At 35.3% G+C, this 13016-nt stretch overlaps 1 protein-coding gene across 1 annotated transcript in view; it reads right to left on the minus strand.

Moving 5' to 3' along the window:
- Positions 1–13016, minus strand: part of LOC306865072 (A-type potassium channel modulatory protein DPP6-like) — a 195680-nt gene that overhangs the window by 80946 nt on the left and 101718 nt on the right. The gene's annotated exons all lie outside the window — the stretch shown is intronic.

Consider the following 13016-nt stretch of genomic DNA (forward strand, 5'->3'; position numbering starts at 1 on the left):
CCCTATTTTAATGATCTAAGCACATGGTCTAAAGCGCACGGTGCAGGTGCACTTTTGAATCCAATTTTGCTAGTGTCACGATGGGAAAAATGGTCAGCGTGCCCGGTGCATGGTCCAAAAGGGTTGTTCCTCTTCTCTTAATGAGTAATGGGTGTGTTTTGGGCATAACGTGCAATAAACCAATCAGAGTCTCATCTTCCATTCCCTTTAAGAGCCAGTTGTGCTCGCACCATGGCGGATTTGTTATTTACATGGCGGAATTTGCAAGCGCAAAGACTGAACGCGTATCCAGAGAGGAAACGGAGCTGCTCGTGCGCGAGCAAATAGGTAGCGCAATTCTGATACGTGCAATGACTTTCCATTATGACGTAGGTATTTTTAAATTTATATAGCCTACACATTAATAATCTTTTACATTGTAATCCTTTCATTTTTAATATTTGGCATGTTTGTGTGCTGCTGCGCGTCCCTGTGCGTGTAAAAAGCAAAGTGTACATGCGTTGTGGATCCGCCTATAGGCGCATATTACTAACACGATCTTTAAATAAATAAAAAAAATACAAAAATACTGTGCCATTGACTTTAGACCAGGTTTTAGTTCAATGGCGTGGTCTATTTTAGTTGCCTCAAAATAGCAAAGCGCCAACAATGCGCCTGAACACACCTCGTTTTCAGACCAGCACGCCTATGAGCGCACAAATGGACGCAAATGCATTTGCTATTAAAACAACGTGGTACAGGACATGAAAATGATTACTGTGTCAGGCTGAAACAAGCAAAAAATACCTGCCTCGCACCTGACGCCGCATTGCGCCGGGTGTATGATAGGGCCCATTGTGTTTATACAACAGTTCGACGGCACAAGCGTGTAAATACATAAGAAACAACATCGGAGTGTCTTTAAAATCTTAGTTTGACAGTTTAACAGCGGAGCCCAAACCACTGTTACTAATTCGAAAACGTCACTTTAGAATTAGTAAGGAACGTTGAGTTGCTTCATTGAAAGATTATTGTTTACTGTATTACAAGTTCACTGTATTATGTAGAGTATTATGAGAGAGAGAGAGAGAGAGATGGACTGAGCGACTGTGATTACCTGCATCTGATACAGCATTCAATCTCATATTCACAATAAAATATTAGTTTGAATGTCCACTGAGGAAAGCGATATCTTTGTCGTAGGCCTTACTATCCATTCATTTGTTAAGGGTGATTTCCGATGATAGTGTATAGTGATAGCTGCGTCTTACAAGGTGTTGTTGAAAGTAAAAAAAAAATGTTTCAGTCTCTTTCAATATAAAAGCCTTTACTGCAGACTCGATCATAAAAACAGTCCCTTATTGCCATCTAATGCTGGCACAATGTAAATAAAATCACCATCATGACACACACACTGTTTCCCAATATTAATTACTACAGTATAATTAAATACAACTATTATTTATATAAAGTAATATTTATTGAATAATAATCAACAACAACAACAGCAGTCATCAGTTGTTATGTTTGCATATGGGGTAGGATTAGGGAGCTAAAATATGGAAATGCAGAATAAGGCATCAATATGTGCTTTATAAGTACAAAAAAAGCCATTATGCTAGTTATATGCATGCTAATTAATAGTGAGAAATGGTCTTTAATAAAGCGTTACCGAAAAATAGTATTTTGTAGTTTGGTTCATTTGTTTGGCATGGATTTTTCTGGGCCATGAGTTATGCTCTATAATACCTGCAAACCATACCCTTGAAATGAAGTTGGACCCATGTCAACATTCAACTGACAGCACTTTTGTGGAAAAAATTAGTGCTTTTCAAAGTTGTGCTGACTTTGCAGTACCCAGCATTTTTCCTGAAAACACCTCAGTAGGAGATTTCTTACACAAACCATTTCTGACATATAGAATACATGTGACAGCACACACTCGGTACTCTTATCAACCGTGTTGTGCTAAAAGACACTTCACGCTGAGCAGAGAACAGAATCTGGTGATTACGTAACTAGTGCCTCTTTTTCTTTCGACTCCAGCTCCTGCTTAATTGCTCCTGATTAAATTGATTTCTTCTTCTTGTACAGGTAATTTGCTGCAAGAGGTGTCTGCTAGGGCTGGTGAAACAAAGTGAGCCACAGAAGAATGGAAATTTGCTGTGCTGTAAATCCACCTCAAAGCTCAGCTGCCCTCCGGCTCAGGACAGACATAAAAAGAAATGCAATTATAAATGATTCAAAACGCTTTCAATTTAAAGATGATCCACCGATCCTGGTGCTACATCATACAGAATTGAGATTGATGTCATTCAATTAACTGAACTTCAGCCTATAGCATTGTCACTGCTTTTTGTAAATACACCATCATAAAACTATAGTAGTTTTAACTTTTGCAGTGATATAAGGAAAACAAGTTTCCTAAAAAATCCCTCAAAAATTCATGTAAAATATCATACAATTATAAATACATTAAACAACACTATACTGCATTTTCTTTTCTACATAAACATATACATGTAGAGTCAGTGGATGCATGAACCTCTGTTCCATTGATTTTAGATATCTGTTCCACTGAAGCAAAGACTGATACTCATTAAAGAACAAGCTTTAAACACATCACATTGGGTCCTGTCCAGATGCCGTGCTTCACTGGCCTGGTTCCACATTATCATCAGCATCATTAGTGCTCTTTGCATAGGAAAAATAATAGACAGCAGACATTCATTTACTGCAGTTGAATACAGATATTAAGTAATATTTTAAATTTAATTGTTACATTTTATTTAGGATTAAGTTAATCTATTAAGTAAGTAAATATTACAAAAAAAATATAATACAGACACGAGTTAATTTTTTTTTTTTCACTTAATTTTTTCATGGATTAAATGTTCAAGTGAAATAACCACCAATGAAGTGACCAAAACTGACTCCAACATCTGACCTTACTAAGGCATTACCCCATGCATAACTGGATCGGTGTAAATCACATCCTGAGCCTCTTGAATTGAGCCAATGTTGCTTCACATATCCTGATCTGAGACATGTATCCTTAGGGAAGGCCTGCCACGTTCCCCTTCCTTCTCTAAAGCAGACAGGCTGTAATATAACAGAACCACCAATGCCTCCTGCCTGCCTTGAGTGGCTGTTTTCTCTGTGATTTATAGTTATCAGCAATGCTGATCAAGGTCGACCGTGCGGCTCATTTTTCACCACCGGCTGTCAGGACCCAGAGCGCGAGCAGGCTAGCCACAAGAAAGCCTGTCCCAAGCAGCCACATTAAAGAACATGATGCTTTATTATACACCCATGGCTGTCCATCATAAAGCTGAAAATACACATACTGCATACACACTGCTCAGATACACAAGATCATCCACACACACACTTGCAAAGTTAGAGTAATCTATCTATCTCTCTATCTTTCTATGGCAAGTACCACCAAAACTTGACCCTCTATCACAAGCCCTCTCTATTCTATTTCTATTCTATCTACTTGTTTTCTTTTTATTTATAAAAAAACAACAACTTGACCCTCTAACACTAGCGTCCTCTATTCTTTTTCTATTCTATTGACTTGTTTTCTTTTAATATATTATATAAAAGAATAATAACTTGACCCTCTAAAACTAACTATTGTATTTGTATTTGATTTACATTTTATTCTTTCTATTCATTATTAAAAACAAAACAAAAACCTTAATCTACTGCGTTAGACTAGGACTTGTCATAGCACTTTCATTTTGTTGCTCTTTTGTTGGTTTGATTTCATTTGTAAGTTGTTTTGCATAAAAGCATCTGCAAAATGATTTAAATTTAAATGTAAATGTAAGTACATGCATTGAAAACTTTCCTACTGACCATGAAACCATATTTTACATTGTATTTATGTATGTATTACAAGTGTTACATTAAAAAATAAATAAATAAAAAAGCAATCTGAATTCATAACTTACAATTCTGAGAAGAACCGTTTGTAAATGTTTTTGATTCAAACCGATGTACATAAGCGATGGTCATACAATGATTACATTATAATAAAAGCATATTATGCTGCAGTTTTGTGGTTGCAGGACAACTGGCAAGTATTTTTTATATCCTCATCAAAGCCAATTTTTACAATATGAATTATGTTAATGTTAAAAATGTTAATTGTGGACCCTGCACATTGTACCAAAGAGTAACAATGTTCAGATATCTTATTGAATGAACTGAATATAATTACACACACATTTCTCTGATAATCAGCCCCCTTCAGTCTTCAAGGCACTCCACCGTGATTCACTGAATACATAAACCTCATGGGTATTTGATCAGGGTTTCTTTCTCAATCTCTGTGTACTGATACAATTAACATCCCCCATAATTCTCATCCAGCCACTACAGTGAAACTCCATGTTTTACAAGTCAATCACTCTGCGCAGTCTCATAAAGCTGTTCAAATATTAGGCAGGTGCCTACTGAATTGATCTTTTACACCTCGTCTTTTGAAACAGGGTAACTGTTGCACAGAGGCATAAAAAAATCCCACGTTTGGCTGAAACAGAAGGTGCGAGATTTAATCTAATTAAGAGCTGAAGGAGAGCAGAGGTCACCTCCCACAGACAACATACTGAGAGAACAAGAGAGTTATAATGAAAATACATGCTGGCAGCTGCATCACACACTACATATGAATATAACCCTATAACCACATCACATCTCATCTCTTTGCTGTCTGTTTTTCTGTGTATCTTCCACACTGCCTACACAGGGCTCATCTGCTGATGTGACACCAGTGGGGACATACAGTGGAACGAAATGTCGTGTCTCGCAGGACCACGGTGCTACATAAATACAGACATACAACAATGAAGTAAAAAACACTATAAACCTATACACTACTAACCTACTGACACTACTAACCTAACCTCTTTTGATTTAGACTCTTTTTTTGACATTCTTCAACTTTTGTCAATATTTTATCATATCATATGTCAATTCAAATGCTATTTTTGTTGACTAATTTTAGATGTCATTTTAGTTTATAATTATATATATATATATATATATATATATATATATATATATATATATATATTACTTACGCATTAGTTATCCTAGAAGAACAGTTTGTAAAATCAGAGCCCGATGTGGTGCGTTAACATGAAGGAAGTTTCTGTATTGATTTTTCACAGCTGTTATACCTTATTTTGAATTATGTATTTGCATTATTTACACCTGTGCATTTGGCAGATCCTTTTATCCAAAGTGACTTGCATTGCAAGTTGTAATATTTGATAGAACACATGATCTTAGCATTGCACCATGCTCCACTGTTTAAGCTATAGTAATGCATTGCATTGTGAATGCATTTGTATTGTGTTATGTTTTAGGGTTAAAGAAAGTGTCCGTAAACTTAACGGATAATATCCTGGCAGAAATAATTCCAGTTCACTTGTGCGTTTGCTCCATTTTGTGCAGAAAGTTGTAATATCACATTTATGTTGTGTATTTGTCAATGAAGTCAATGAAGCTGCTAACAAAAAGCAAAGTGTTCATTCGTTGTTTGACTCATGCAGCTCATACAGGTCAATCTCCAACATTATTGACTAATGGATGAATCAATTCTTTTCTATCACACAAATAGCCATTAGACTTTACAATTCAGTCACACGTTAGTATGGGGACCAATTCTCAACAACTGACTATCAACTATGACTTTTGCATCAATAAACTCCTTATTTGCTGCTTATTAATAGTTAAGTTTAGGTATGGGGTAGGGTTAAGGGATCTAAATATGGTCGAGCAGAATAAGTAATTAATATATGCTTTATAAGTACTAATAAACAGCCAATATGCTAGTAACATACATGCTAATAAGCTGAGAATTGGCTCCGAAACTTAAGTGTTACTCACAGTTCAAATAGACATTGATGCTAACCTAATAAAATAAGCATACAACTTTCAGAAGCATTAAATCTTAGTAGTCACACAGATTTGATAAATTGGCCCATTTTTTATTGAATACTAAATTAAATAAAATCAACACAATTCAAAAATGTTATTGAATTAGATTTTTTTCAAATTAACCCAATTCATTAGAATGTGGCATTGCTATGTGAAGAATATGCCACCTTTTGGAACAGTATTTACGTCAGTAGTGTGCTCATAACGCCTTAAAATACTGTCAAAGTAGACAGCTCACTAGGTTTTGGAACAGCTTATATATGCGTTCTCTTTTCTCCAGACAAAATCAATCTTTTGGCTCTCTAGTCAGGTCTTTGGTGGGGCTATTCATGTTAATAAATACACTAGGAAATGGGGATTAGAAAGCAACTTTAATGCAAATGATGAACCTACAGCATCATTAGAATTCTGTACATATCCCTCAGCACAGGGCGGCTGTTTTTGCTCATCGAACTCTGACGGCAATGAGAGTTTTGACACTGGGGGGTGCTGGTCTGCTGGAGCTTGCTGCTAACTTCGACAAATTATCATATGAGGCAAGTCGATGACTCCTATCAAGGTTAAAAGGCATTTACTCCACCAATCACACTCTTGTTTGCTTAACAGCATTCAGTGTGCACACACTCAGCGTACGTAAGGCTCCACATGGCTGCTTAGGCTAAGGACACAAGGGTGGGCCATTAAAATGGAACCAGATGGTTTAGGCCACAGCAGGCATTAGCTCAGTTTAATTTCTCGTTGCGAGTGTTGAGTAATGTCAATGATGTATCTGTTTGATTTAGACTCCTAGCTAGAGAGGCAGATCAATGGGCTCCACTAATTATGCAATTATATAGCTGCTTTAGTACAATCGTAACGGGGGCAGGCAGACAGAATCAAAATGAGAGAGTCTATTAAAGCCAAAGGGAGGTAGAGGACAGAACAGTGGGATGAGGAACGCTGAATGACAGCCGCTTACTGCAAGATGGCCTGGCAAAAGATGATTCATGATGGCAAAGATGATTCGAGGCAGATCTTAAAGGGTTAGTTCACACAAAAATGGCAATTCTGTCATCATTTACTTACCCTTGTGTCGCTCCAAACCCATAAAATTTCATCTTCTATTCATCTTCAGAACACAAAGATAAGATTTTTTCAAATTGAATCCCCATTTTTGTCCATCCATTGGAAGTATAGTTTCAAAAAAGACATCACAAAAGTAATCCATATGAATCGAGCAGTTTAATCCAAGTCTTGATCACTTTATGATCGCATTTGTAGGCTGCATACGTCATAAAGAAGATCTTATTTTAGAATATTAACAGTTAGAAATTTGACCATTATTCTTAGTTAAGTGTAAATTGTTGTAATATGCCTTTGACTTGTGAATGTAATGCTCAGTTAACTGAAATAAACCAGACTTGATGTCGTATGCAGCCTACAAATTCGACCTCCGGAGGATGCAGCCTTCCTTTTGAGAAACAGCCTATATGATGAACAGGTTTAATTTAGGCTTTTACTCACATAATTGATCAACGCACATACATAGTGACCATCAAATATGGTCAATGGAAGCTCAAACTTGATGCTTGCTTGATGCACTGGATTATGTCAAGCATGTACGTTTAAGCTTCCTTGGATCATTTTCAATGGATGGACAATAAATTAGAGAATATTAAACATATTTTAATTTGCATTCTGAAGATGAACGAATGGGTTTGGAACAACATAAGGGTGAGGAAATGGTAACAGATTTTTCATTTTTGAATGAACTAACCCTATCAGAGGGATGTCAAGAGCTTTTATTTCCTGAATTGAATGTGGTCTTATTTCTTCATAATAGTCTATGTTTCCTTGAAGGCAATGAAGAAATCCAAGTGTTCTATTTGTTTTCCTTTGTCAGAGGTTTACTACCAGAGCACTTCTGAAAACACTAGATTTCTGTGATGGAAGCAAGTGGTCGATGGATGGAGAAGCCCGAGGGAGAGAGAGGCTTTGCCTGTGTAAATAAATTACCTGTATCATTGATTCATTTATAGATTAATTCAGTATGAGCTGCATCAGCTGTGACGTTCTGACTTTGATTGATGAGTTCTGGAAAGTTCTTTGGGGAAAAAAAATAAATAAAAGGGAAAACATATTCTGCGCCATCTCAGTATTAAAAATTCAATTTCTGGCCTGTCCTTGGAAATGAAGTAATAGCTAATGTTCCAAATAGTAACTATGGGCCGTGCTTTCTGTGGATCTGCACAGCTAAGTGCTTCTGACACTTTAACGAAGATCAAATCAGCCAATGATGGCCAGAGCAGTGCTCTTTCCTTTCTAACTGACTGTGGCAGGGCCAAAGTCTTTACATACATTTATGATTTCACCGCAGGTGAGCTACGGGGGAGCCGCATAATCACATTAAAATGGTGACAAACTGTGTCACATTTTCTACTGTTCAGGTTTCATAAAGTTATTAATTCCATTGGACATTTGATAAAAAAGATAAAAAAACAAACCAAAAAAATTGCCCCATTTATTTGTGTATACCCAAAATGGACATGGAAATGTATTTTCTTTCCCATTTGAAGTACATTTTTCCAATATATTTTGGCATTTGAAGATTTGAAGAATTATATTTCCAATTTAAAAAAAAAAAAGACAGGCTGTTTACAACATATATCTAGCATAAATTTGGCTAAATATATTTAAATATATTATTTAGTATTACATAAGTATATAGTGTATTTTATTTATTTATTTTTGCTGCAAGGACTAATATATTTAGTTATTAAATAGAGGAACTGTCACAGATCGGCCAGGCTCAATCACCAGTCAATCACAGGAACATGTTACAGTGCGTTCACACCAGACGCGACTTTGCGAATAAAATCACGCTATTTGCGCGTAGTTGGACGCTTGAACATTTTGAGTTTACTCGCTTCATTCGCGCGTGAAATTCGCTTCACAACAGATGCGAATTCGCGTCATGGGAGGGGCTTCTGCCAGGAGGCTCCAGTCTCGTTGCGAAATGGCTGACATGGATTTTGTTGAGAGGGTAGTTGCACTTGTACACATGTGCTATGGAAATACTGGACGCGTGTATTTCAGCCGAGAATGTAGTTGTTTAAAACTCAAATCTGCGGTTTATTTACAAAAACAGTGCCTATTTGAAAATGTTACTACTTCTTCTTTTGTTCCTCTGTTAGCTGGCTGATACGCTTTCTCTTCCAGAATGGTGCCGCAGGTGTTTTTCAAATTTGAAGTGCTATTCTGTTGCGTGCAAGTTATTGAAGTTATTCTGTGTCCCCTCGACACAGTCTGCATTCGATGACTAAACCCCTGTGTAGATGTCACACAGTTCGCAGCGTGAACAGCTTCATTTATTAATAGGAAAACTGTAATTTTTCCACACTGCATCACTGTCACACGGTGTCTACATGACTATTTCATGAGCAGAGAGATTTCCAATTGTATTTGTTGCGCCCACTTTATATTATGTGTCTTCATTTAACTATTGTGTATTTTTATCAAAAGAAAAAATGGCACTTGCTGCTATTGAGGTGAGATAGGGTTAAGGTTTGAGGACAGCTTCGATGGTATATGGTTAGGTTTAAGAGTGAGCAATTATAGCCTAGATGTAATTATAGAAATTAATTATGGATGTAATTACATGGAGTTATTTTTGAATGTACGTACAACGTAAATACACGCATTGTGTCAAATGATTAGTTTAAATGTTAATAGCAGTTAAAGATATTTCATATAAAGTGGGTTTGTATGTCTTCAAAGGGTTTTTGAAACGTTTCCTGAGGTGTGCTTATAATCTTGGTGTTTTAGTAGTCAAAAATGGTAATAATTTAGATATAAATGGTCTAAAGATATGTAGCCCTCTAATTTACATTTACATCAATAATCGATTTATCCAAAGAACACACTTTTTGAATTAGCGTGCCTGCTTTGAGACTTCAAAATGAACGCCTGCTACTATGATTGGCTAACATCTTTGTATATGCAATGAGCATTAATTGTGGAACTCTTGGAAACTTCTACTGCATTTTTACTATAACACCCGTCAAGATTTACAAATCAAGGAAAGTTATCGCATTCCATTTAGAACTACTCTCTTTGCATCAAAGGTTGCAGTGTAGCGAAGGTTTTTTTGCAATCTAACGAATACTACTATCATAACTAACAGTGAAACCAAAATGTAAATCAGAGACTCGTTTAGCAGTGAAGTGTGTCATTGATTATAATAGAAGTTTTTACAAAAATTCACAAATCAGATCACTGCTCATGACTTTGAAAAAGGTGCTATTCTTCATTGTTAGCTTATAATGCTACTAACTAAGGTTAACGTTCCTTATATTAAAGATTTACTTTTATCGTTTTTGCTCTTAATTTGATAGGATAGTGTAGAGAGGACAAGCGAAGTGGGATCAGAAAAGGTCCGCAAGCCGGGACTCGAACTCGGGACGACTAAAGTGTCGATGCGCTGCCCATGAGGCTTTTGGCGGCGACAAAGTTCCTTATATTAATACGTTTTTAACTTTAATGTTTAAAGTAATGTATTAGTATGCATAGCAATAAACATTTAAAAAGATTAATAAATGTTGTAAAATTATTTTTCTTTGTAATTTATGTTAAGTATTTTGTACAGATTTTTTAATACCACCAGAAAGTACCAAATTACCCAGAAGTGATTCTAAAAACAACGCAACAAACATTTAATTCAAAAAGGCAAATGTGGAAATGAGCAAGAACAGTATTTAAAATTATAAAACTGATTACTGAAGCAGAGAGGCAGAGGTTTCTCATCACCTTTCAGTTCATTACTTTCTGACAGATCTGTTTACCTTTGCAGGACTGACGTGAATGATAACGAGCTAAAATGATGGTATGAATAATGGGCAGAGCATCAATCAATACGAGAGCAGAGACATTGTGCCATAATTTCCAGCTAAATTACTCCTCCTGCTTGCTAGGCGGTTAACTGCGCTTTGTTATGTTATGAATCAAAGCCAGATGAGATGAATGACTGTGAGCGCTGAGTTAATGTTCCTGTGTGAGAGTGATGAGGGTCTGCTGATGCCTCCATATAGCTGCAATGCAGGAACATGAACAAAATTGTAATGAGCGAAATGATCATCACTGTGCTTTAAATGCGTCACAACATCTACAGAACTGAGTGACATAGATTTTGTTGACTTGCAGGTCAGATATAACTGCTGTTTTGGTTGTCTTGCATACCATTATTATACTGCAGCCAAAGATATGTTTGAAGATGATTGTGTCATCATTATCATTCCCAAAAGCAAGATTTTGAATGGGTAACAATGTAAATTTATCTGTTTCTCACACGAAGATACTGCACAACATCAGACTTGGAATGTAGTAAACAACAAGTATAGATCGCTTTAAACTTTGGTGCTTTTGTGTCTTTTTTGATGCTGGAAAACTTCAGTCCCTTTTCATTGTAACTGCATGGAAAAAGCATGGAAACAGTATAAAGAAAGTCATGCAGTTTTGGTAAATCAAATGACAACAATTTTAATTTTGGGGTGAACTATCCCCTTTACAAGCAATACGTTTATCACCAGACATTTGATTAAAAATCACTATTTTTTGGGTAAAAAATAATAAAATAAAATAAATGAATGAATGAATCTATATGCATGAATGAAATGTTCACAGTAAGATCAATAATATGCATTTAGAAACAGCTAAATGTGAATTTTCATTTCATGCTGAGTTTAAGGGTAAGTAAATCAGAAATAGATGATACCACAATAATAGGCAATAATAATTAAGTGACATAAATAAACAAGTGAGTTTTTGCCATTTTTTGTGTGCAATATGCATTTAATTGTCTCTGAAGCGTTTGTGGGTGAAACTAGAGCATGAAGACAGATTCCATATCTGCTAGCCTAAAGCAGCTGATTAGAGGAGACAGCTCAATGAAGCTCAAACCAAATCAGACTGCTTGATTAATCTATCCGCTGATAAACGCCGTGCACATCAAGTCATCCGTCTCCATGAGGAAAAGGCATCACGATCCAGACACGTCCACAAAGATTTAATCACCCTCATTCTGACTTAATTCAGTATTATAGAGTTGCCCCAAAAACAATTTGGAAACCTTCAGACCCACTTAAACAAGTCTGAATGGTTATTTCATAAGAATCATATCAAAGTAGGTCATCAGCCGTTTTTGCAAAGAATTACCATGTTTTTGAGATTTCTTTCACTAGTAAAAAAAAAGTACTTATTGCAATGAATGCGAATTGTGTAACATTAAAGTATATAAAAAAATCTGTTTGCATATATTGTAATATTAATTAAATCAAATATACAATATAACATTAAAGCATGAGAACTACTATTAAAACTTGTAATCCTTAAAGTAGAAGTAAAGAAGCACACATGTACAGTAAAAGCATTTGATTATCATTTTAACTGTAGTCTAGTATTTGATATTGCATTTAAAATTATACAAATATACTAAACATATTTTAAATTAAATAAATTGCAACTTCATCATTAAAATACATTTAAATATATAATTTAAATAAATATATTACATTATCAATATAATGACATTAAATTATTAGTTTACCATAAATGCTTGTTAGTACAATAGGCAGTCCACTTTAAATATAAATTAAACAACAAATAAAATTATAATTTAAAAGTATGTATGAACTGACATATAAAAATCTTTAAGCAAGTCTTACTTAAATGGGTACTGCATGTTAATGTTTCAATTAACATGCAGTATAGTGAATTAAGTACTTTTTTTTGAGTTTAAATACTCGTTTTAAAAGTACACACAAGTGTACGTTTTCACAAGGGTTAGTGGATGTACTGTATATATCATTTCTCAAGTTCACACAGGTGTCCTTGCAGATGATCAAACCACTCATTTCACAACCACAAAGTGTCACAATATTTCTGGTCTCATTTTAACACTATATCTATCATTTTAATGTGTTGTTTGAAAATTACGCTTATTTCCTTCAAAATAAATTCCACTTATTATGATTATGTCATCTAAAGCTGTGACATGCAATTTTGACAAGACATTTTTTGGTCTTCGGGATTTTATTTGAGTTTTAGGAAGA

Source organism: Barbus barbus (genome assembly GCF_936440315.1).
Source record: "Barbus barbus genome assembly, chromosome: 46".
NCBI lineage: Eukaryota > Metazoa > Chordata > Actinopteri > Cypriniformes > Cyprinidae > Barbus > Barbus barbus.